We start from the raw sequence: 22,722 nt of genomic DNA on the forward strand, positions 1-22,722 counted from the left end.
CCCAGAATGTTTCCAAGGAGAGGTTCATTAGGAAAAAGTCACGGTGCTGCAGTACCTTTGGAGGTTGGGAACTTGCATTTTTAGAGCCTTGGGCACTCATCCCACCTTCTCCCTGAGTAGTAAGCTACCTGAAATCAAAGTTCCCCAAGGATAGAGCAGTTTCCAAATTGTGTTAAATATGGAGGTCTGAACATGAGAGGAATCAAGCTGATGTAGTCAACAAAAGCCCAAGGAGAAGCAGTGGGGGCCTGAAGCCACCCAGGGACTCTGCCCTTTGACTCCCAAACATGAGCTGTGTAGAGTGTCCCCGTCCCCACAAGGGGATTCAGGCGCTCGTTCCTGCTAAGCATGTGACCGATGGCCAGAAGCCCACAGCTGGCATCTGAGGAGACTATGACAAGAACAAGGAACAGGGCACTTGAGTGCACGCGGGCCTGGCTCAGACTCTGAAGCTGCGACCAGCTGCATATTTTCTTTAAAGTTGTGGTGATACGTCCGGACCTATGTTTTTGTTTGGTTTGGTTTGGTTTCCTTGTTTGAAAATGCGGTAAAGTACACATAACACAGTATTTGCCATCTTCACCTGCCTTAAGTGTACAACTCAGTGTTATTAAATATATTCGTAATGCCATCCATCTCGTAACACTGAAAGTCTATACCCATTAGATGAAAATTCTCCATCTTCCCTCCACCCAGTCCCGGGAAGCCACCATGTACTTTCTTTCTGAACCTACTTTCAATCACCCTTTGAGGTCAGGGAAAACCTCTTCTAAATTAATGGATTCATTCTCCAGGGTTCTAAGGTAGAGTTCTACAGGGCCCACACCTTGACCGAGGGCTGCTGGTTCCACTGCAGCAGAAAAGCAGGGAAGAGGTCCATAGGCATACCCCCAGTCTTCCCACTGTGCTTTTTCTCCAGGGAGACCGGCCAAGGCCCAGAAAACTGCAAAAGGGCCCTCTGGAGAGACCTTTGAACTCTTACTACAAAGCAAGAGCCCGTATTAAAATATGGGATATTTCTATTTCTTAGATTCCTTTTCACTGGAAAAACAAACTATCTGCAGAAAATTGTGGCCGATACAACAGCAAGGAAGATTGGACTGTTGGAACGCAACTGATGTCAGCTACCAAGCAGGATGAAACTTGTCTTTATTGAGGGAAGAGTCTGAGGCAAAGAGGTCAGGTTTGCCTACGGGTTGAGATTTGCACACAGAATTTCCAGAGTGCTGGATTTTAGTCGGGAGAACTATGAAGAGGCTGGAGCTCATCGTGTGCAAAGCTCTCAGGTGAGGAGGGACTGGACAACTGAGACTCCACTAATACGTGACAAAAATTATGTGGGCAATAATTTGACATTTTTAGCGTTAACGTGTCCACTGAAATAGAATGCGTAAATTAATACTCTTAGGAGATCTGCTTGGTGGAAAAACAGAATGGGGATCACAAACCCTATTAACTCCTACGTCTCAAGCCTCTAATGGAAGATTCCCGATGGGATGAGGAGGATGCTTCGAGTTCACAGAAACTTTGTAAAGCTCACAAGCATGTGTTTTATAAAGTCATGTAGCAGAGTCCCCCAACTGATTTTATAACTGAGATTTATGTCTCTAACAAAATAAGATACACAGCAAATGAATGACTCTGCTGGCCTTTTCTGGAGAGCGGATGATAAGTTCTCTAAAGATATTGTTTACTTTGCCCAGTTATCTGTTTTTATTCTGTAAATTCTCCACAGTGCCCCAGGCCGGAACTCCAAATCTACTGTTCCCATCAAATCAATTTCCCCACAGAATGAAGAATGCTGTAAATACTATGCTTAAAATTCATTGTTATCTGTGAAGAACCCAACTCAACAGGAATCATTGAGATTAAGAGGGTCTATGCAGTGAAGGTGGATAGAATGTGTAGAAAAAAAGAGATCTACACACTGATTATTTTCTAATAAAACTGTTCCTTCTATCAGAAAGTGGAGGGAATTAATATAAACAGACAGATTTGTTTAAACCCAATTTCGCTACCATTCTGTAGGTTGCTTTAACCCTGTTCTGACATCACTTATTAAACAAATGATGGTATTTTCACAGATATGAAACCACTGTGCTAAAGTTATCCATTCCTACAGGATGGTCCTGCATTTAATTTTACTGTACAAAGGCTGAGAAAATTATATGGCTATCGACCGTGTTCACAGATTGTACGAGCTTGGAATTCCATCCAACAAAATGACTATTTGTCAGAAAGCGCACCAGAGTTTTCAAAAAACATGAAAAGAGAAAACGAAAACAGTCACAGCAAGACTTTGTGGTATGGCTGATACGTGACAGGGCCTTTACATGTCCTTTATATTTCCAGTTCTTCCAACAACCCTACAAAGTACTATTAATATTCCCATGTTACAGACAGGAGACCTGAAACTCATCGAAATGATCCAAGTTTACATAAAGTCTCATCCATAGTTAAAGAAAGTGTAGAACCAGGTTGAAGCTGTATCTAACTCCTAAGTCCCGTGTCCCATATTACCATTAGTTGTCAACCAGAAATTCAAAGATGCTAGCTCTCATAAATAAAATGCCAAATCCATAATTAAGGGACGTAAGATTATTCCAAATGTATTTGTGTGCATGCTTCCCTAATCAACTTCCTTGACTGAATTCCAAATTAATGGACTTATTTTATTCTAACCCTAACCCTAACCCTAACCCTAACCCTAACCCTAACCCTAACTGCTTTCTCCCACAGACCAAATGCCTTCCTTGCCAGCATGGCTGTTTGGTTGCTTATCCAGGACAGTCCTGCACCCCCTGGCCTATAAAAATCTCCTCCAGTTGGAACCTTCTCCCTGATACCCCTGGTCTGAAGGGAGACCCCTCCCCCGCCTCCGCTCTCCCATAGCACCTAGCCCTTACTTCTCTGCGAATGACAAGCTTCACTTCTCTGCGAATGACAGACTTTCGTCTAATCCTGTCCTCACCCTTCCTGCTCCCTTCACAGTGGCAGAACAGTGCTCTACAGAGTGGTGCTCAATCAACGTTGCCGAGTAACTGAATCGATTTTTAATTAGCACGTGGAAGGGGTTAAGGAAGAAGGTCCTTTTCCACAGCCAGGCTCCATTCAGTGATGATTTCAGTCATCAGAAAGACGTATAGAATACAGGTAATTACAAAAAATTTTTTTTATGTTTCATTTTATATTTGAGAGAGTGAGAGATGGAGTGCCAGCGGAGGGAGGGGCAGAGAGAGAGGGAGACACAGAATCCGAAGCAGGCTCCAGACTCCCAGCTGTCAGCACAGAGCCCGACGCAGGGTACAAACTCAGAAGCAGTAAGATCATCACCTGAGCCAAAGTCAGAGGCTTAAGTGACTGAGCCACCCAGGCACTCCCAGAAAAAAGGTAGTCTTAAACAGCACATTTTCCAGTGAGGATATGATTCTTCACACTTAAAATCTCTCACAAGACTCCAATAAGGAAGTGATTTTGAAGTGATCTCCAAAAGTTTTGATTGTGTACTCCTATCATGAAAAAGGTATTTTTTTTTAAGTTTGCTTATGTATGTTGAGATAGAGAGAGCATGTGAGTAGGGGAGGAGAAGAGAGAGCGGGAAGGAGAGAGAATTCCTAGCAAGCTCCGCACTGTCAGCACAGAGCCTAACGCGGGGCTCAAACCCACAAACCATGATAATATGACCTGAGCCGAAATCAAGAGTTGGACACTTAATTGACTGAGCCACCCAGATGCCTCATGATAAAGGTATTTTAAAAAAACTTAAAAAAATACATACCTTGTATTTTGTGTGTAAATATAACACAGAATTTTATTTTACCTCAATATACATATATTTATGTATTTATAAAACATGTATATATCCTACTGTGTTAATATAATATATAAGATATACACAGAAGGGGCGCCTGGGTGGCTCAGTTGGTTAAGCATCCGACTTCGGCTCAGGTCATGATCTCGCGGTCTGTGAGTTCGAGCCCCGCATCAGGCTCTGTGCTGACAGCTCAGAGCCTGGAGCCTGTTTCACATTCTGTGTCTCCCTCTCTCTCTGACCCTCCCCCATTCATGCTGTCTCAAAAATAAATAAACGTTAAAAAAAAAAAAATTAAAAAAAAAAGATATACACAGAAAATGTAACTTTCAATGAATAAATGAAAATAACATTTTAATATTTTCTTTTTGCACCCCAATAAATAGTCTGGCACGAGAAAAGACTAATCTTGGCTGAGCAGCTATATTTTCTGGTAGAAGAAAGGAAATCATGTTTTTCTTTTCCTAGGCTATGCCCCAACATTGGCTACTTCCTCTCTTTATTCAGATTCTCTTTCAAGACCACCAACATACTTCAAACATCAGTGAAATAAAGCAGGAGGAAGGCTTAGGGCTCTGGATTCTCAGTCTGGAAATGTCACGATTTAATCTCAGAGATTTGCTGTGAAGTTGTAAGCATGACAGTGTGAAACCCAACAGATTACTCCTGAATTCCTTGTTTGTTTTCATTGTGACCAAACTCTCATAAAATTTATTTTTTTTTTTAGCTTCAAAACTCAAAGGATGTGTGGACACATGACTTAAATGGAGAAAAACATCATGAAAACAATATTAAGAAGTAATTACTTTTATATTGTTTTCATTAAATAAAAACCCCTCATATTCAGATAATCACATAGTATAGTTTTTATCTCTTTTAAAGAAAAAAGTCAATAAATATTAAAAGGGTTTGGAAATGATACGTGCAGTGCCCACCACATTAAAACCATTTTAATTGTTTTTAAACACACACACACACACACACACATGCACACACACACAGGAAAAAATATCAGATAGATATTCTCCAAAAAAAATGAACAAGCTATATCCCAAAATGGTGAGAATAAGTTTAATTTTCTTTTCCTCTTTAGGCATTTCTGTGACTTTTCAAACACCCTTTAGTGGCCACGTATTTTTTTTTTGAAAGAGTATAAATATAACCAATTGTAAATAATTCACATAGATTTCTATATTTTAATAGAATGAGAATCCTATTCTTCTAATAGAACATTTTAACTCCTTTTGGAGTTACTAGCATTCGGAAGAAAAGTGCCTAATATTTCCACGTTTTAGAATTCATTTTGACTTCAGTACAATTTTTAATGTTACTTTGGTTTCACATAAGAAAGTTGCACTTTTAATAATCAAAACAGTATGGTACTGGCACAAAAATAGACACATAGATCAAGAATAGAATAGAGAGCCCAGAAATAAACCCACACTTTTATGGTCAATTAATCTATGACAAAGGAGGCAAGAACATACAATGGGGAAAACAACAGTCTCTTCAATAAATAGTGCTGGGAAAACTGGACAGCTACGTGCAAAAGAATGAAACTGGATGACTTTATTATGCCACATATAAAAATAAACTCAAAGTGAATTAAAGGCCTAAATGTGAGAGCTTGAAACCATACCCCCAAAAGAAAACTTAGGCAGTAATCTCTTGGACATTGGTCTTAGCAACATATTTATGAATGTATCTCCTCAGGCTAAGGAAACAAAAGCAAAAATAAACTATTGGGACTACACCCAAAAAAGCTTCTGCACAGCAAAGGAAACCATCAACAAAATGAGAAGGCAACTTACTGAGTGGGAGAAGATAATCTGTAAATGACATATCTGATTAAGGGTTAGTATCCAAAATATATAAAGAACTTACACAACTCAATGCCAAAACAAAAACAAGAATAGCCAAACTGATCTGATCAAAAAAGGGCAGACAACCTAGATATTTTTCCATAGATGGCCAACAGTTACATGAAAAGATGTTCCACATTGCTAACCATTAGGGAAGTGCAAATAAAACCACAGTGTGATATCACCTCACACCTAATGCAATGGCTAGTACCAAAAAGACAAGGAATAACAAGTATTGGTGAGGATGTGGAGAAAAAGGAACCTCTTTCACTGTTGGTAGGAATATAAATGGGTGCAGTCACTGTGGAAGACAATTATGGAGTTTCCTCAAAATATTAAACATAGAAATACCATGTGATCCAATAATCCCACTACCAGTTATTTACCCAAACAAAATACTAATTTGAAAAGATAGCTGCATCCCTGTGTTTATTGCAGCATTATTTACAATAGCCAAGATATGGAAGCCACCCAAGTGTCCATCAATAGATGAATGGGTAAAGAAGATGTGATACACACACACACACACACACACACACACACACACACACACACACAGTGGAATATTACTCTGCCATAAAAAGGATGAGATCCTGTCATTTGCAACCATATGGATGGACCTACAGGGTATAATGCTAAGTGAAATAAGTCAGAGAGATCAAGACAAATACCATATGATTTCACTTCTGTGTGGAATCTAAAAACAAAACAAAGAAACAAAACAAACAGACTCTTAAAAAGAACAAACTGATGATTGCCAGAGGGGAGGTGGCGGGGGTGGGGGATGGGGATGAGTGAAATAGATAAAGGGAATTAAGAGGTAGCAACTTCCAGTTATAAAATAAATAAGTCACAGAGATGAAATGTACAGCATAGGGAATATAGTCAATGGTATTGGAATAGCATATGGTGACTTATGTAGTCACACTTACGGTGAGCATAGCATAATGTATGGAGTTGTTGAATCACTATGTTGTATACCTTAAACCAATGTTACACTGTATGTCAACTACTCTTCAATAAAAAATGGAAAATGGCACTATCCACAATAGCCAAAGTATGGAAAGAGCCCAAATGTCCGCTGATGGATGAATGGATAAAGACGATGTGGTATACATATATATATAATGGAGTATTACTGGGCAATCAAAAAGAATGAAATCTTGCCATTTGCAACTACATGGATGGAACTAGAGGATATTACGCTAAGTGAAATTAGTCAGAGAAAGACAAATATCATATGACTTCACTCATATGAGGACTTTAAGACACAGAACAGATGAACACAAGGGAAGGGAAGCAAAAAATAATACAAAAACAGGGAGGGGGACATAAGAAACTGTTAAATATGGAGAACAAACAGAGGGTTATTGAAGGGCTTGTGGGGGGGGGATGGGCTAAATGGGTAAGGGGCATTAAGGAATCTACCCATGAAATCATTGTTGCACTATATGCTAACTAACTTGGATGTAAATTAAAAAATAAAATAAAATAAGAAAAATGACATTTTAAATCAAATGCTTCATAACAGAGACCCAGTTGTCCAGAATACAGATACATTTTAGACTGAGGATACAGAGAGAGGCAGCAAATGGGTCCAAAGGAACTCGTAAATTAATGGAATCAAGGCAGAAAGGGAGAGTAAATTAGAAGGTAGGTCTGTCTGGAGAAGATTAAGATTATGGAGAGCCCGTGCAATCTAAACATGTGACAGTTCTTGTAAGGAAACCCATCATCATCTAAATAAATAATATGGAAAATAAATAAATAATATAGAATCCTAGTTTCTGCAATTATTTTCTGGCAGAGTCTCAATTTTGCTCAGGTGTTCACCTTTCCATGTGCTCAAGTGGGTCTAACCTATATATGATGGTCTCATTCCCCTTGTCATTGACTCTTTTAGTCAATTCCTGCCATTGAGATGTCAAGAATTCTGCTGGGGGCATTCTGGATAGATTCTTCCCTCCTTATCAAAGCTGAATAAGGGGCACCTGGGTGGCTTAGCTGGTTGAGCGTCCAACTCTTGATTTTGTCTCAGGTCATGATCCCAGGGTTGTGGGATCGAGTCCCGCATTAGGCTCTGAGCTCTTCCCTCTGCCCCTCTCCCCCATTTGTGCTCTCTCTCTAAAATTAAAAAAAAAAAGTTAAAGCTGAATAAGAAATTTAAACCAACTATTGAAAGGCACAAGAGAACAACTAAGGCAGACAGAACTTGATTGGCCAGAATCCTGGAGAGAGAGGGAGAGAGATACTGAAAGAAGCCTCATGTTTGCCTCTATTTCCACCTAGTATGGGATGGAGAATAGAGATGGGCAAAAAAGTGGGCTGGGGATAGGGACAATTTTTCTGGGATGGAAAATGGCAGGGTTTGGCGTTCCCAAAGGGGACAGACAGATAGAGTTTGAAGTGTGGGGCCTAGAAAGATTGAAGGGCTCTGGCACCATTGAGACTCCAGAGGACTCTACCATGAGAGCAAGAGAAAACCATAAAAAAATCAAGTCTGGGGCGCCTAGGTGGCTCAGTCAGTTAAGAATCTGACTTCGGCTCAGGTCATGATCTCATGGTTCATGGGTTTGAGCCCTGCATCAGGCTCTGTGCTGACAGCTCAGAGCCTGGAGCCTGCTTCAGATTCTGTGTCTCCCTCTCTCTCTGCCCCTCTCCTGCTCATGATCTGTCTGTCTCTCAAAAATAAATAAATGTTAAAAAAAAAAAGATCAAGTCTAACAAAGCCTAAGACTCATGCTCAACCAGATCAAGTCTGTCTGCATAAAGCCTGTCTACCAGAAAAGAATTAAATCTTCTTTGGGTAGAAGTGCCATTAGTCAGAGCTTTACAATTTCTCATACACAATGTCTGACATTCAATAAAAAAAAAATCTACCAGTAAAAAAAAATAAAAATCTACCAGGATATGAATAAATAGGATCAAATGATGAAAACCAAAAGAAGAAACAGGTAATATACACAGACCTAAGGGTGATGATTGCCAGAGGGGAGGTGGTGGGGGGTGGGGGAGAATAGGTGAAATAGCTAACAAATTATTGGAGTTATCCGACAAGAAATTAAAGGTAACTCTGGTTAACATGCTTAAGAAAATAGAAGAGGGGCTCCTGGGTGGCTCAGTCGGTTGAGTGTCTGCTTTCAGCTCAGGTCATGATCTCATAGCTCGTGAGTTCGAGCCCCGTGTTAGGCTCTGTGCTGACAGCTTGGAGGGTGGAGCCTGTTTCGGATTCTGTGTCTCCCTCTCTCTGCCCCTCCCCTGTTCATGCTCTGTCTCTCTCTGTCTCAAAAATAAATAAACGTTAAAAAAAAAATTTTAGTCAATTCTTTTAGTCATCAAGTCACCAAGCTAGACATCAAGCTGAACATTTAAGATTTGCATATGGGGGGCACCTGGGTGGCTCAGTTGGTTACGTGTCCGACTTCAGCTCAGGTCATGATCTCATAACCCGTGGGTTTAAGCCCCGCATTGGGCGCTGTGCTGACAGCTCAGAGCCTGGAACCTGCTTCGGATTGTGTGTCTTCTTCTCTCTCTGTCCTTCCCCCCACCTTTCACTCTGTCTCCCCCTCTCTCAAAAATAAATAAACATTAAAAAACCCATAAAATATGTGTTTATTGACTACGTTATTAGCAAGGCTTCTGGTCTATAGTAGACTATTAGCAGTTAACTTTTTAGGGAGTCAAAAGTTATAGGCGGATTTCTGACTGTGTGGGGGGTTGTTGCCACTAACCCCCATGTTGTGCAAGGGTCAACTATATATCCAAGTGCAAAGCATGGTTGTGTTAGGGTAATAGGAGTGCAGAATTTTTTGGTTGTTTCTTTTCTCTGTATAGCAAGTAGAATTATATTAGTTGTATTAGTGGAAAAATTTCAAATTAAATTAATTAAAAATAATATGATTTGAATACATTGTGTATTCCTGGAAATATGAAACTAAGGGCCAAAGAACTGAAACAAAGTTATGTGTATTCTGAACACTTCATATAAATCTCTATCAGCTGCCTAAATCCTATGCTATAAATTCACCTTTTTATTAATTTCAGTGACACCCCATTTAGATAATCAGCTTAAATCTCTGGAATGTGGTCAGGAGACAGATAAAAGTAAAAAGTAAAGTTTCTTACAAGCAAAATGACTGTCAATGCCCCTATGCGTTATTCACAGGTACTTACTGAGAGCCAGGTAGGCTCATTTTTGCCATAATTCGAACAAGCTAGAATTTCTAGTCCAGGAAATGGAAAAGTGGATGGGGTTGCAGAAAGTGACATCTGCCAGCCTGACAGTAAAGTCCAGAGGTAGAAAAAACAACCCCAAAGCAGACCAAAATATACTTAAAACGATTTAATACTGGGTACCGAGCATAACTATATTCCAGCATTTTCTATGGCAGTTGGCTCTAATAATGACTAGAGCTCTCAATAGCAACACACTTACCCTACTTGGGAGGCTATCTAGTCAGAGAAGCATGTGGAATGCACATTTTGGAAAGGATTCCACTTAATATGGTTTCTTTTTAAAATATATTTTTGGTTGTTTTGCCTGAACACACACGTGTGCACTCTGCACGCACACACACGTATCCCTGTAAGGAACTGCTCACTTTTCCTTAACAGGCAATAAATGAGGAGATCTACTCAAGCTTTTCTGGAGAAAAAAAAAAAAAGTGACAATTTATCAAAGCAACTCGCTCCTCAAATTTCCCTCATTTTGCTGTGTTACTAAATGAAGCACTAAGAAAACATTTTTCAATCTCAAGGCTTGTCTCCTGTTCCATACTCGCCTCCACCCACCCCTTCTTCCCTCTACTCTCCGTCCCCCCACTTGCTTATCGCAGCTGCGAGCTGCACCAGTCTGGGGGGGGGTGGTGGGAATTAACTCGGAGATATGTAAATGTCAGTTGCTATTAGAGCCAACGAGAAACTCTTCCGCCAGGGTCCCCGCAGCACTGCGGGCCGGGCCGTGGGAGCTGCGTTCCACCGGAGCTGGGCTGCCTGTGGCTCGCAACAGTCAGGGCTGTCTGGAAAGTTTTCAGGTTGTTTGCTTTCGTGGATTCGCTCCAAGTGAGGCACATGTTTTTCAAAAATGAATGCCAAAGATAACAAAAAAACGCAAAGGAGAGGAGAAAGGGAGGATTATCCAGAATATACGAGTGAACCAGGATAAGGCTTAGCAAACGACACAACGGTTCAAGGGCACTTGGCTCCCCACCACATTTAGAACGGCCCACAGAGACCGAGGTTAAAAACAATGTACATAATGACTTGAAAGACAGTTATTTGGGCCCCTGGATGTGTTTTACATCTTCTTCATATTGCTTGGGGCAGAGGTCACTGAATTATTCTGTTATTTAAGCTGTTTACAGCTATATTTGAGTGGTCTTTGTTGACAATTTTGCTTCCAAGTAATTTTCTAAAAACATCCTAATTACTGTTCCCTGTCATTAGCTACTGTAATTTGTTTTCAGGGCTGATGGTCAGCACTGTGACTGCATTTAGAACACCGAATGGGTTTGCAGGATCATTCAGTGCGTGTCCCTGTTAAACCTATTGCTGTTTCTTCAAACCACTTCAGGTTTTTGGGTTTTTGTTTTTTAAGTATGCCATTTACATCTTTAAAGAAGAAAATGGAAGATGATTCTTTTTGTGTCATTATAATTTAGTGTTTCCATAGGACTTTCATTTCTAAAGGCATTACAATCATTTATTAATTACCCAGCCCTGTGCCCTTAAGCTCTCAGCCATTTGGAGTCTGTCTGATTTCTAGATAAGCCACTGAGGCTAGGGAAGGGCACTTGGCTGGGGAGAGGTTCCTCCCTTCCTGTTAGGATTCCCACCCTTTTTCCAGGCCACCCCACCCAAGTGGGATCTGCACAGGCTGGCTTCATTGCTGTATTTGAAGTTTCGTGTTTGATGTTCCCTGAATGTGTGTATAAAATACATACCAAAGGAACATATAGATTATTTTTGGGTTATTTGATGTTTCGGATTTTCCCTGTTACTATTCATTTCTGTTCATTCATTTACCCCTTCATGGAACCCTGTGTTGGGCTCCCCCTCTACGTCAGTCAGTGAACCGGGCTCTGAGGAGAGGAGAGCCACAGTCTCACCATGCAGTAAAGAATAGGGCTGAAGATACTGTTAGACGAGGTGCGTGATGGCATCTGATGAAAATGCCATGGGAGGGGGGAGTGTGCAAAAGAGACGGAGATAAATAACATTATTCCAGGGAGATAAACCAACATGGAGAATGGGAATTCAGGGAGCAACAGGTCACTTAGTTGCCCTACCTGGAGGGTTTATTGTGAGGACTAATGGTAAATGAGGCTGGGATCGTGGTTTAGAGGAAGATTTCGGATGGTGCTGAACTGCCTGCTGGGTGAACCTCTCCAGCCAACGCAAAGTCTCCCCAACCGGACTGTAAGTGATCACTAGTAGCCAGAAAGACAGAGAAAGCAAGGGGCATAATTGCATTCACTATATGGCAGAAAAATTCACAGAGAGATTAATTAATTGTATGGCTGAAAGACCAGTAGGCAAACGACCAGGTGATCTAAAACAAGGCCAAGAAAATGGGCTTTAGGAAGGAAAACGGGTAATTATGCAACAGATTAATTATCCTGAAGAATGTCGAAAGCGACCAGATTGTGGGAAGTTTTCTGATTTTACAGCAATAGAAAATCATACCTGAAACCACACGGGCTTCACACACTCATGCATTCATTTATTTGTAGGTGATAATACAGGGTTTCATATTCTGCGAATTTCCGATCTTATTTACTTACAGAGTCCTCTGTCTCTACTCCCTTCTGACTTTCTGTCTCCACCCTGTAGTCAATACCAGACTCATGCCAAGCTTCATTTCATGCCAACTTCCACAGGAAATCCAGTCATATCAACAATCCTATGATTTCTGCAGTTTACAGATACATACGGGATGTTGGGGAGTGTGGGTCACATCACAAGCCTCTATCATGTCCCTCTCCTCAGCATCACCCTGCTTGTAAAGCCTCCCTCTGACTCACAAGGCTCCCTTTCATGACAAGTGACCCTCGCCTCCTACTCTCAGTCTGTGGACACTGAAGATCTGGCCCCGATCCACAATTGGATGTGTATAATGATCCAAAAATACAAAAATAAAGTAGTAGAAACTACCGTTTATTGGGCATTGATTATGGGCCAGGTCCTAAACTGAGAGCTTACCCGCATGACGTCATCTGACTGTCCAGCCCCATGGTGCGTATTATTAAGCCATGTCACAGATAAGGAAAAAGAAACACAGAGACGTTAAGTGATGTGCCCAAACGAATCCGAATGTTAAGAAGCAGATCAGTTGGCTGCCAAGCATGGCATCTTAACAAAGGATCATTCGAGTTGTCTTCCAGACCCAATGCGAAAGACGTATTGTTCTAGGCATCCCCTGGATAATAGCGAAAGAGACCACGGCACAATTTTAAACACAGGAACACAGAGGACTTAATCTGACTGCTTCTAGAAGGCTTGTCTTTGAGACACTGAAAGCATTTGTTATTGTACTGAGTGTAGCAGGTGAGGCTGTCAGGGATCAGTGCCTTTACGGCAGCATGCGGTTCTCACATGGGTTTTCGCTAAATGCCACACCTCTGCTCCCCAATTATGGGTTGAATTTTGTACCCCTGAGATTCATATGTTGGAGTCCTAACACCCAGTACCTTAGAATGTGACCTTATTCGAAGACAGGGTCTTTCCAGAGGCAATCAAGTTAAAATGAGCTCATTAGGATGGGCCCTAACCCAGTATGACTGGTGTCCTTGCAAAAGGGGGAAATTTGGACCCAGGAACACTCAGAGAGGGAAAACCTAGGGAGGAGATTGCTATCGACGAGCTAAGAAGAGAGACCAGCTCCAGATTCTCCACCAGCCTTGGAAGGAACCGACCCCACTGACACTTTGATTTCGAACTTCCCAGCCTCCAGAACCATCAGACAATAAATTTCTGTTATTCGAGCCACCCGTTCTGTGATACTTTGTCACCGCAGCCCTAGCAAACGGAAAGACCCCCCCATTCCATACTGCCCCAGTTGGAATTCTCTCTCCTTTCCTCAGGTTCATCAACACCAAAAAGAACCAACAGAACTAAGTGTTCCAGGACTTAGAACCAACAGAACTAAGCTGCTACATTTTGAACAAGGTACCAGATAGTGAGCCTGTCCCAAAAGAGTTCCCTTTGATTTGATCCGCTCGACTGATTGAGTATATAAGAACAAACATTTGAATATTACTTCCTCTGGGTTAAAAAAAAAAAAAAAAAAAAAAAAGAAAGGGTTCTTTAGGGTCCGTAGCAACTTCAGGGTAGTAGGCGCTGACCCTGATCATAGAGGGACTCTTCTGGAAGACAGCTGGGGAGTGCCGGTAGTATTCCAAACAGATCTTAAAACAAGTATATGCAGCTTCTTGTTTAAGATGTGTAAATAAACTGTCAGCCAAGTCAGCAGCCCCTTGTCTGTTCCTTTTTTTTTTTTTTTTAAGTAATTTTCAAGACAAGCTCAAACATAACTCTCACAGTTGGTTACTAGAGGAGTTAATGGCTTTAAGCTCAAAAGGAATGACTTTTTTGAATTATCCATTTGACAAAAGTCTCCCTAAGGCAACACTTTTACCCCCTGCCCGCTCCCCTAGTTGAAGTTAGCAACCATGTATTAATTAACTGAAACCAATCTCAGGAAACACTAAACCTCTGTCTTTTCTTTTTAAGAATACAGAGTTTACATTAGAAAACAAGTAATTCTAAATTACCGGAGAGCTTCTTGTTATGTGAACGGAAAGGTTTCCTGGTAAATGTTTTCCACAAACCACCTGAATTAAGGGGCTCTCATTTCAGTAGGACTGATGCTCTAGGAAGGCAGTCAGTTGCCTAACGTGAGATGATTAGAGAGTTAAAAAGAATGTGTTTCTCTCCAAAACATTTCCTTCGCTGGCTTGTTGCAAATGTCTGAATTTCATAACGAATACATCAACTTTAGAGTTCGTCATTGCTTTTGCTTCTGCATCAAAATGTACCCCCGAAAGAAGTAACTTCTGGTTCCTACCTGAACTCAGCCGTGTGGCGGGGTCCAGCGGAGACAGGCCACGAGGGCCACACCAGGCATAGTTTCGCAGGAAGCACTGGGGCAACTGGTAGCAGAGGGTCACTCCCTTGGCAGTGTCTGAAGATAAGGTTGGCTTTCCAGAGCTTCTTCCTGTTGGGAGTCAAATACACGCAGTTGATGGTTTGGTGGTACTATCTGGGTAAGAAGTCCACCGTTGCATGAACATGTAACTTTTTTTTTTTTTTTAAAGACATATAGACAGAGTAGGGGAGGGGCAGAGAGAGAGGGAGACACAGAATCTGAAGCAGGCTCCAGGCTCCGAGCTGTCAGCACAGAGCCCGACACGGGGCTCAAACCCACGAACGGCGGGATCATGACCTAGGCCTAAGTTGGATGCTCAACTGACTGAGCCACTCAGGCGCCCCATGAACAGGTAACATTTTAAGTTGCTTGCACATTAGTAAGAATTAGGCTTTTGTGTCTAATGTTCTATGTGATCAAAATGATGCCAGCTGGATAAGAGGACTGTTCCCCAGAGGAGGCTGGGGGAAGGAGGGAGTGTTGGGAGGGGGAGGGGCGGAGACACCAAAAAAGGGTAAAAGAAGAAACTAAAGACAAACATCTAGCCTCTAGAAATGTGAAAAAATAAACTGCTATTCTTTAAACCATCCAGGTTGTGGGACTTTGTTACAGCAGTCCTAGCGAACTGATGTATTTGCCTTGTTTTTAGTCTCTTTATTTGTGTGAAGTTCTATACAAGATTGGAAATGCCTTTTGCCAAATACATTGCTTCTTTCTGGGGTGAGCTACAACAATACATTCAGCCCACATCTGGGGTCATGATCTCACAGTTCACAGGTCATGATCTCACAGTTCGTGGGTTCGAGCTCCAAGTTCGGCCATGTGCTGACAGCTCCGAGCCTGGAGCCTGCTTTGGATTCTGTGTCTCCTTCTCTCTCTGCCCCTCCCCCGCTCACGCTCTGTCCCTCTCTCTCTCAAAAATAAATAAACATTAAAAAAAATTAAATTCAGCCCACATTCAACCCTCTTGGAACATTCAAGGTACATTAAAATCTATCTGCTAAGGCTTATTCATGATAAGACACTTATCAAGTCTGCTAGTGAAAAGATATACCCAGAGGAGATGATGGGATAGTTCTTTTTTTTTTTTAATTTTTTTTTTTTTAACGTTTATTTATTTTTGAGACAGAGAGAGACAGAGCATGAACGGGGGAGGGTCAGAGAGAGGGAGACACAGAATCTGAAACAGGCTCCAGGCTCCTGAGCCGTCAGCACTGAGCCCGATGCGGGGCTTGAACTCACTGACCGCGAGATCATGACCTGAGCCGAAGTCGGCCGCTTAACTGACTGAGCCACCCAGGCGCCCCTGGGATAGTTCTAAATGTAAGTAAAGTTCACAGAGCCAGTGATGACGATAGCTAATAATCAATGCTTACTGTGCATCTGCACTTTAAACGCACAGACTCTGTTTCTCAGGACAATTCTATAATTTGATTTTGATGCACACTAGTGAGGTAGTTACTGCCTATCCCCTTTACATATGGGAAAGGTGAGGCATGGAGAAATGAGGGAACTTTCCTTAAGATCACACATCTTGTAACTGGAGAAGGGAGGTTGTTTTACAATATAGCAGCTGGACGCTGGAGCCTGAGCTTGTCATCACTCTGTTGTTCTACCAAGACATTTAATTCTAGTGACAGAAAAACAAAATGAAGTTGGAACCCTACCTCACACCATATAAAAAGACGTATTAAAGACCTAAATGTAAGAGTAAACTCTAAAACTCTGAGAAGAAAATATACATCTTTTGGACCTGGGATTAGGCAATGGTGGTTTCTTAGACATGATACCAAAGCATAAATGACAAAAGAACAAGTGAATAAATTGGACTTCATAAAAATTAAAAACCTTTGGGCTTCAAAGGACACTATCAAGAAAGTGAAGACACTCTAAAGAATAGGAGAAAATATTTGCAAATCACGTATCATATAAGGGGTTAGTATCTAGAATATATACATATATATATATTTTAAATTTTTTTAACATTTACTCATTTTTGAGAGACACAGAGACAGTATGTGAATGGGGTAAGGGCAGAGAGAGAGGGAGACACAGAATCTGAAGCAGGATCCAGGCTCCGAGCTGTCAGCATAGAGCCTGATGTGGGTTTGAACCCACGAACTGTGAGATCATGACCTGAGCTGAAGCCAGACACTCAACCGACTGACCCACCCAGGCGCCCCTAGAATATATTTTTTAAAAAAACTCTTAAAACTCAACAATGAAAAGACAACACAATTTAAAAATGGGCAAAGGACCTGAACAGACATTTCTCCAAAGCAGATATACAACGGCCAGCATGTGAGGTGCTCAATATCATTACTCATCAGGGAAATGCAAATCAAAATCACAATGATATACCATCTCTTACCCACTGTGATGACTGTAATTAAAAACTACAATAGAAAGGAGAATAACGCGTGTCAGGGAGGATGTGGAAAAATTAGAGCCTCACACCTTACCGGTGGGAAGGTACAAAGGTATAGCTGCTGTACAAATCACAGTGCGACAGCTCTTCAAAAACTGAACATAGTTTAAATCAACCAATTTCGTTCCTAGGTATATGCCCAAGAGAATTGGAAATGTACCTGCACACAAAAAGTTATACGTTGAGTGTTTGTAGCAGTATTATAATAGAAAGTGAGGGGGACTGGGTGGCTCAGTCATTTGGGCGTCCAACTCTTGGTTTCAGCTCAGGTCATGATCTCACAGTTTGTGGGATGGAGATCCGGGTAGGCAAATTCTGTGCTGACTGCGTGGATTCTGCTTGGGATCTCTATCTCTCCCTCTCTCTGCCCCTCCCCAACTCACTCTCTTCGTCTCTTTCAAAATGAATGAGTAAAAAAACGTAAAAAAAAAAAAAAAAAAAGATTCCCTCTCACCTTCTTCCCCATGCTCTCCCTCTCTCTCTCTCAAAACACGAAACCCACAAAAACCACTGAAGTGCACACTCTAAAGGGTGAATTTAATGGTATGTGAATTATATCCTTCTAAAAAATTTTTTAGGTCTCACAAATTTTAGCCACGATGAAAAGAAAATGATTTTAGGTGCTACTTGATTAAGAAGTGCCTTTTGTCCCTTGCCTTTGCTATAGGTAGCACATTAAAAAAAATTTTTAAAGCTCTAGAGATGACTTTCAAAATGACTTAAAAAAAAAAGCTGTCACACATACGGATAATATGGCTAAATGGAAGTTCTGGGAGAAAGTTTCTAAGTTGTTTTGTGGAAAAGATAAATTTCTTATGGCTTTGAACTAAAAGTTCCTCAAAGTAATTGACAACGAAAACGAACGAGGTTTAACGGATTATTTTTAAAAACTCAGCAAGTTCTAATAAGATTTATAGATATTAAATCATATACAATTTTGGGTTTTCAACTTAAGATGGTTGTGTTGATGATTTGAGTGATGAGGACTAAGATACGACCACCTGATTTACCTTTCTGTTAACTGAATAATGGATGCAAACGGAAAATGTTGACTCTGTCTTCTTGGTCTTTATTGAAGTTAGGGAAAACTGGTCAAACCAATGGCCCACAGTTGCCCAGAATTCAACAACTCATGTTTCATACAACCCTACACGTTCACACACTTAGGCGCAGACATTCAGTGTGGTACACTGAGAGGGCTGTGTGGTCCCACGTGGGCTTTCCTCTTCACTCTGCCACTGGGAATAGATGCCGGGCAAGCTTCTTCATCTCTTCGAACGTGACTTTTCCTACTTGCAAAATGAGCAAAACAGTGTCTCCGGTGCAGGGGATTTGCTAACATTCAAAGAACGCACCGAAAGTGCCTGACACACTTTTCGTTACACGCTGCCTGCGTGGATGATGGCGGTGGCGTTGGTGTTGAACACTGCGAGGATCCCTGAATGAGGTAAGTTCCTGCAGACCAACTGGCCCGGGCACAGGGCTACACATGAAGTAGATCCTAAATAAATCCGTGTGAGTTGATGAATTACTTCCTACTGGAAACCACACAAATCAAAAACATTTGTCTTCTGACTTGTTGCCTTTCCTCAAGTGACGTCCAACCCCCGGACTTCGGTAGGTGCCCTCTCTGACTAGCAAACCCACCTTCCCATTCATGAATAGTGGCTAAGGTCAGGCTCCTCATGACATTATTTTCTTTTGATAATATTTTCCCCACCGAAGAAAGTTTACTCATTCTGTATTATGCCAAACCGCATCATCTGGGGGGACGAGCTACAACTCCAGTTGGAAAGACCTAATTGGGTTCCAGCCATTTGCCGGGAAAGTTGTAGTCCTTGTTTAAAATTATTATTTTAACTGGCCAAGTGCCTTTTGTTCTCAGATTAATAATCTCTGCATCGTGCCTGAAGCCTTGATGTTATTTTCACTTCTACACTAAATATCGCCCAATTAAACAAAAAAAAAATAGCACAACTCTCAATTTCAGAAGTCAAAACTCCTGTTTTTCTAATTGCCTATTTCAGAGGTCTGAGCTTTTGAAAATAAATCTCATCACACTGGTTTTAGTTTTCTTTGGCTGGTCCATCCAGCCGGCTACTTTCACTGGCAAAAGGAAACAATATTTGGTTATTGTTCATTTATTTGTTTCAGGGAGACTTTGTCATGCCTCAGTTTTAACCATACATGTTAACACTGGTCCAGTAAGAAAAAAAAAGCAATATTTGGGGGTCCAATTGGTCTCAGACTGCGGTGTTGAGATATTCTAGCACAGCGAGTTATGTACAACAGGGTACAGCCTACAAATGGTCTTGCCTGCAAATTGTAAATTACAACAAAATCTAAAAGCAAAAACATAAGCTGAAGTCAGAGTGGAAAATGGAAGTGTTGTTTCTTCAATAAGGTGTTTAAAGTTTTGAAACTATTGGGCTAACTCTCAAATGTTCCCTGTTAATTAACTGGGCTATTGAAAACCTGAGGTCACCCAGAACTTTACTTTTGCCTCCTCCAAGATAAAATTCAAGTTCATTCTCGGTAACAAGGGAAATAATTTACTGGTCTCCATGCCTCTGCCTCCCTCTCTCATGCTGTCACCTCCAGGCTCTGAAATAGCTCAGACTCAGGAACACATTAATGCTCAACCCAAGGGCAAGTTCATTGAGAATTTGCAAAATTAGGCTCTGAAAATCTGAAGCTGACTGCAATTCCAGAGAGGTCTGTTTGGAAGAGACAGTCCAGTCGGTCAGTCCAGGAGGCTGTCGTTAACATGTCACCGTGGGGCCCGCTCTTGCCGGCCCCGTGTGCGCCCCGACCAGGGGTATCTGTGGGCGAGAATGGGAATTGCCCTCGGATGTTAACTCCTGTCCCCTATTCCTCTCAACTGTCTGTTATTGATTTATTGTCTGTATCTTTGTCTAAACCCTAAAGCTATTTATCTTTTCACCAGGGTAACAAGTTTTGTATGTATCCAATCTGCTCCATAAAACAGAACTTCTTATTTTTTCCCCTAAACTGGCTCCTTTAAGCTTCAAAAAGATTCCTGGATTCGGGGAGCAAGTTCTTACACAGATTTTCCCTACCTTTCATGATTTTATGGACTTTCGGCAGTGCCCCTCCGCTTTAGTCTTTTACTGCCAACACTTTCATCCCAGTGAGCATGCAGAAAGGGGTGGGACACATGGTAAACCCTGAGAAGAAGCGTAATGGGAGACACTAGGTGGGGGTGCTGGGGGAGAGACGAAGGCTTGAGCGATTGGCCACAGCACAAGTAAAGGCTTCTGGTCAATTACCAGTCGTAACTCGGAAGAAAGTTTCACGTGAGTTTATTTGTTGGTCTTTTCAAGTGGTAGGTCCTTGAAGGAAAGAGATACAGGTTGAGCCTATGGCCACACATGCCAAAAGGATTAAAAATAGTCTTGCTGATATAAAACCTTTCGAAGTCACATACGGTTAAACAACACTGACCGAAAAGGTCTCAGAGTGTATGACTCCATTTACACGAAATATTGAGAGTAGATAAAGCCCTAGAGATGGAAAGCAGATTAGTGGTTGCCAGGAGCTGGGGTTGAGCTGAAGTATGAGGGTGACTGTTTACTGGGTGTGGGGTTTCTTTCTGGGTTGATAAAATGCTTGGAAACTGGAAAGAGGTGGTGATTTCGCAACATTATGGATGTAAAAAATGCCCCTGAACTGCATGCAGACTTTAACGTAGTTAATTCCGTATCATGTGAATTTTAACTCACTAAATTATAATCCTGTCTTGTGTGTGTATGTATGTGCGTGTGTATTCAATTTAACAAATATTTGAGTGTGGACAGTGTGCTGACCACTTTGCAAACACTACTGGAAACAGCTGTAGAGGGACATTCCACCCAGACTTAGAGGATCATGGGAGGTTTCCTCCAAAAGTAACATTTAAAGGGAATATAAAGCTGCCATTCGTTTCACAAATGTGTACTAAGCACCTGGGATCTGTCAGTCATTGATACAGGCCCTGGGGATACAGGAGTGAACAAAACAAAGCCCTTTCCCTCATACACCTTACATCCCTGCAGTGAGAGACAAAAGAAAGCAAGTAAATACAATCGTATCCACGAAAACGCCTTGGAGAAAAATAATATAAGGAAGGCAGATGGAGAGTTGTGCGTGGAAAGTTCCAAGTGCTGCTCAACATTTGGGTCAAGGTCCCCCTCGCTGCCGAGCTGATGTTTGAGCAGAAACCCGAAGTTAGCGAGCCAGGCAGCCAGGCTGCTATCTGGGGAAATGGCAGTCTGAGCAGGGCAGAGCAAGCGCAAAGACCCGGATGCAGTAGAATTCTTGGTGGGCTCATGGAAAAACCAGGAGGGCAGTGGGTCTGGAACCCAGTGAGAGAGAGAGGAAGAGGACAGGGAATGCCACTGGGAGGATCAGTGTGGCCTTCTTGTCCATAGGACATTGGTTTGACTCTAAGATGGGAATACTTTGGGCAATTTTAAGCACAGCAGCAATTTTAAAAGAACTCCTCTTGCTGTTGTGCTGAGAATATCAATGCTAAAGGCACAAGTGAGGAAGCAGGAAGATGAGTTAAGAAGCTGTTGCCATTTAGGGGCACCTGCATGGCTCCTTCAGTGGAGCATGCAACTCTTGACCTCAGGGTTGTGAGTTCAAGCCCCATGTTAGGTGTAGAGATTATTCAAGGGTAAGACCTTTAAGAAAAAAAAAAAAGAAAGAAAGAATAAGAAGCTATTGTATTTAACCGGGCAAGAGGAAAAGGGTCCCTTGGGCCAGATACAGACACACAGGCAGTAAGAAATGACTAGATTGGGGAAAGATGTTCTTTGAAGTTGGAACCAATCATTTTTGCAGATAGATTAGATATACTTAGTGAGAGATGGGATGACACCAAGGTTCTCGGCTTAAACAAATGAGGAGGGAGGTAGCATTGACATCTGCTGAGATGCATAAGGCTGCAGGAAGAACAGGTCTGGTGATTGGGAGCCAGGAATCAAGGTTCTGGACATGTGAGGTCTGAGATGCCTATGGGATGTCTTAGTGGGTGATAGTGAATGAGAAGCAGGAGTTTACGTAGAAGTCTGGACTGGGAGACATTAGCAAGCAGACGGTATTTAAGCCGGGGAACTGAATGAGATCACCTCAGCAGCACGTTACCTGATGCTTAAAAGTCAACTGAAAAACAGAGGACCCCAAGTCTTACACTAGCAGATCATTTACGTGGGGAGGGAAGAAGAAGCAGTCATTACAGACCTTTTCACCAGACATCTCAAACATGGCTCAGGAAAGAGAGCCCATGCACATGTACAGACAGGAAAGACAGCGGCTTATCTCCAAAGACAGACAGGAGTTGATTTAAAAGGGAGAAGTCTGACAGTCATTGATCACAGCATGTTTGTTGTACTACCCCCCCCCCCCACTACAGATTTCAGGGAAATTGGGCACCTCACAAGAATAGTATCTCAGCCCAAGAAAGCTGGAAGCA

The 22,722-nt window shown here is 41.8% G+C and overlaps 1 long non-coding RNA gene across 1 annotated transcript in view; it reads right to left on the reverse strand.

Moving 5' to 3' along the window:
• Positions 1–8,990: 8,990 nt before the first annotated feature.
• LOC122489184 overlaps positions 8,991–22,722 on the reverse strand; it is a 44,858-nt gene continuing 31,126 nt past the window's right edge. The window contains exon 3 of the long non-coding RNA XR_006298861.1: positions 8,991–14,887. This is a non-coding gene — a long non-coding RNA (uncharacterized LOC122489184). The remainder of the gene's footprint in view (positions 14,888–22,722) is intronic.

Source organism: Prionailurus bengalensis, chromosome B2 (assembly GCF_016509475.1).
Source record: "Prionailurus bengalensis isolate Pbe53 chromosome B2, Fcat_Pben_1.1_paternal_pri, whole genome shotgun sequence".
In the NCBI taxonomy this organism is placed as follows: Eukaryota; Metazoa; Chordata; class Mammalia; order Carnivora; family Felidae; genus Prionailurus; species Prionailurus bengalensis.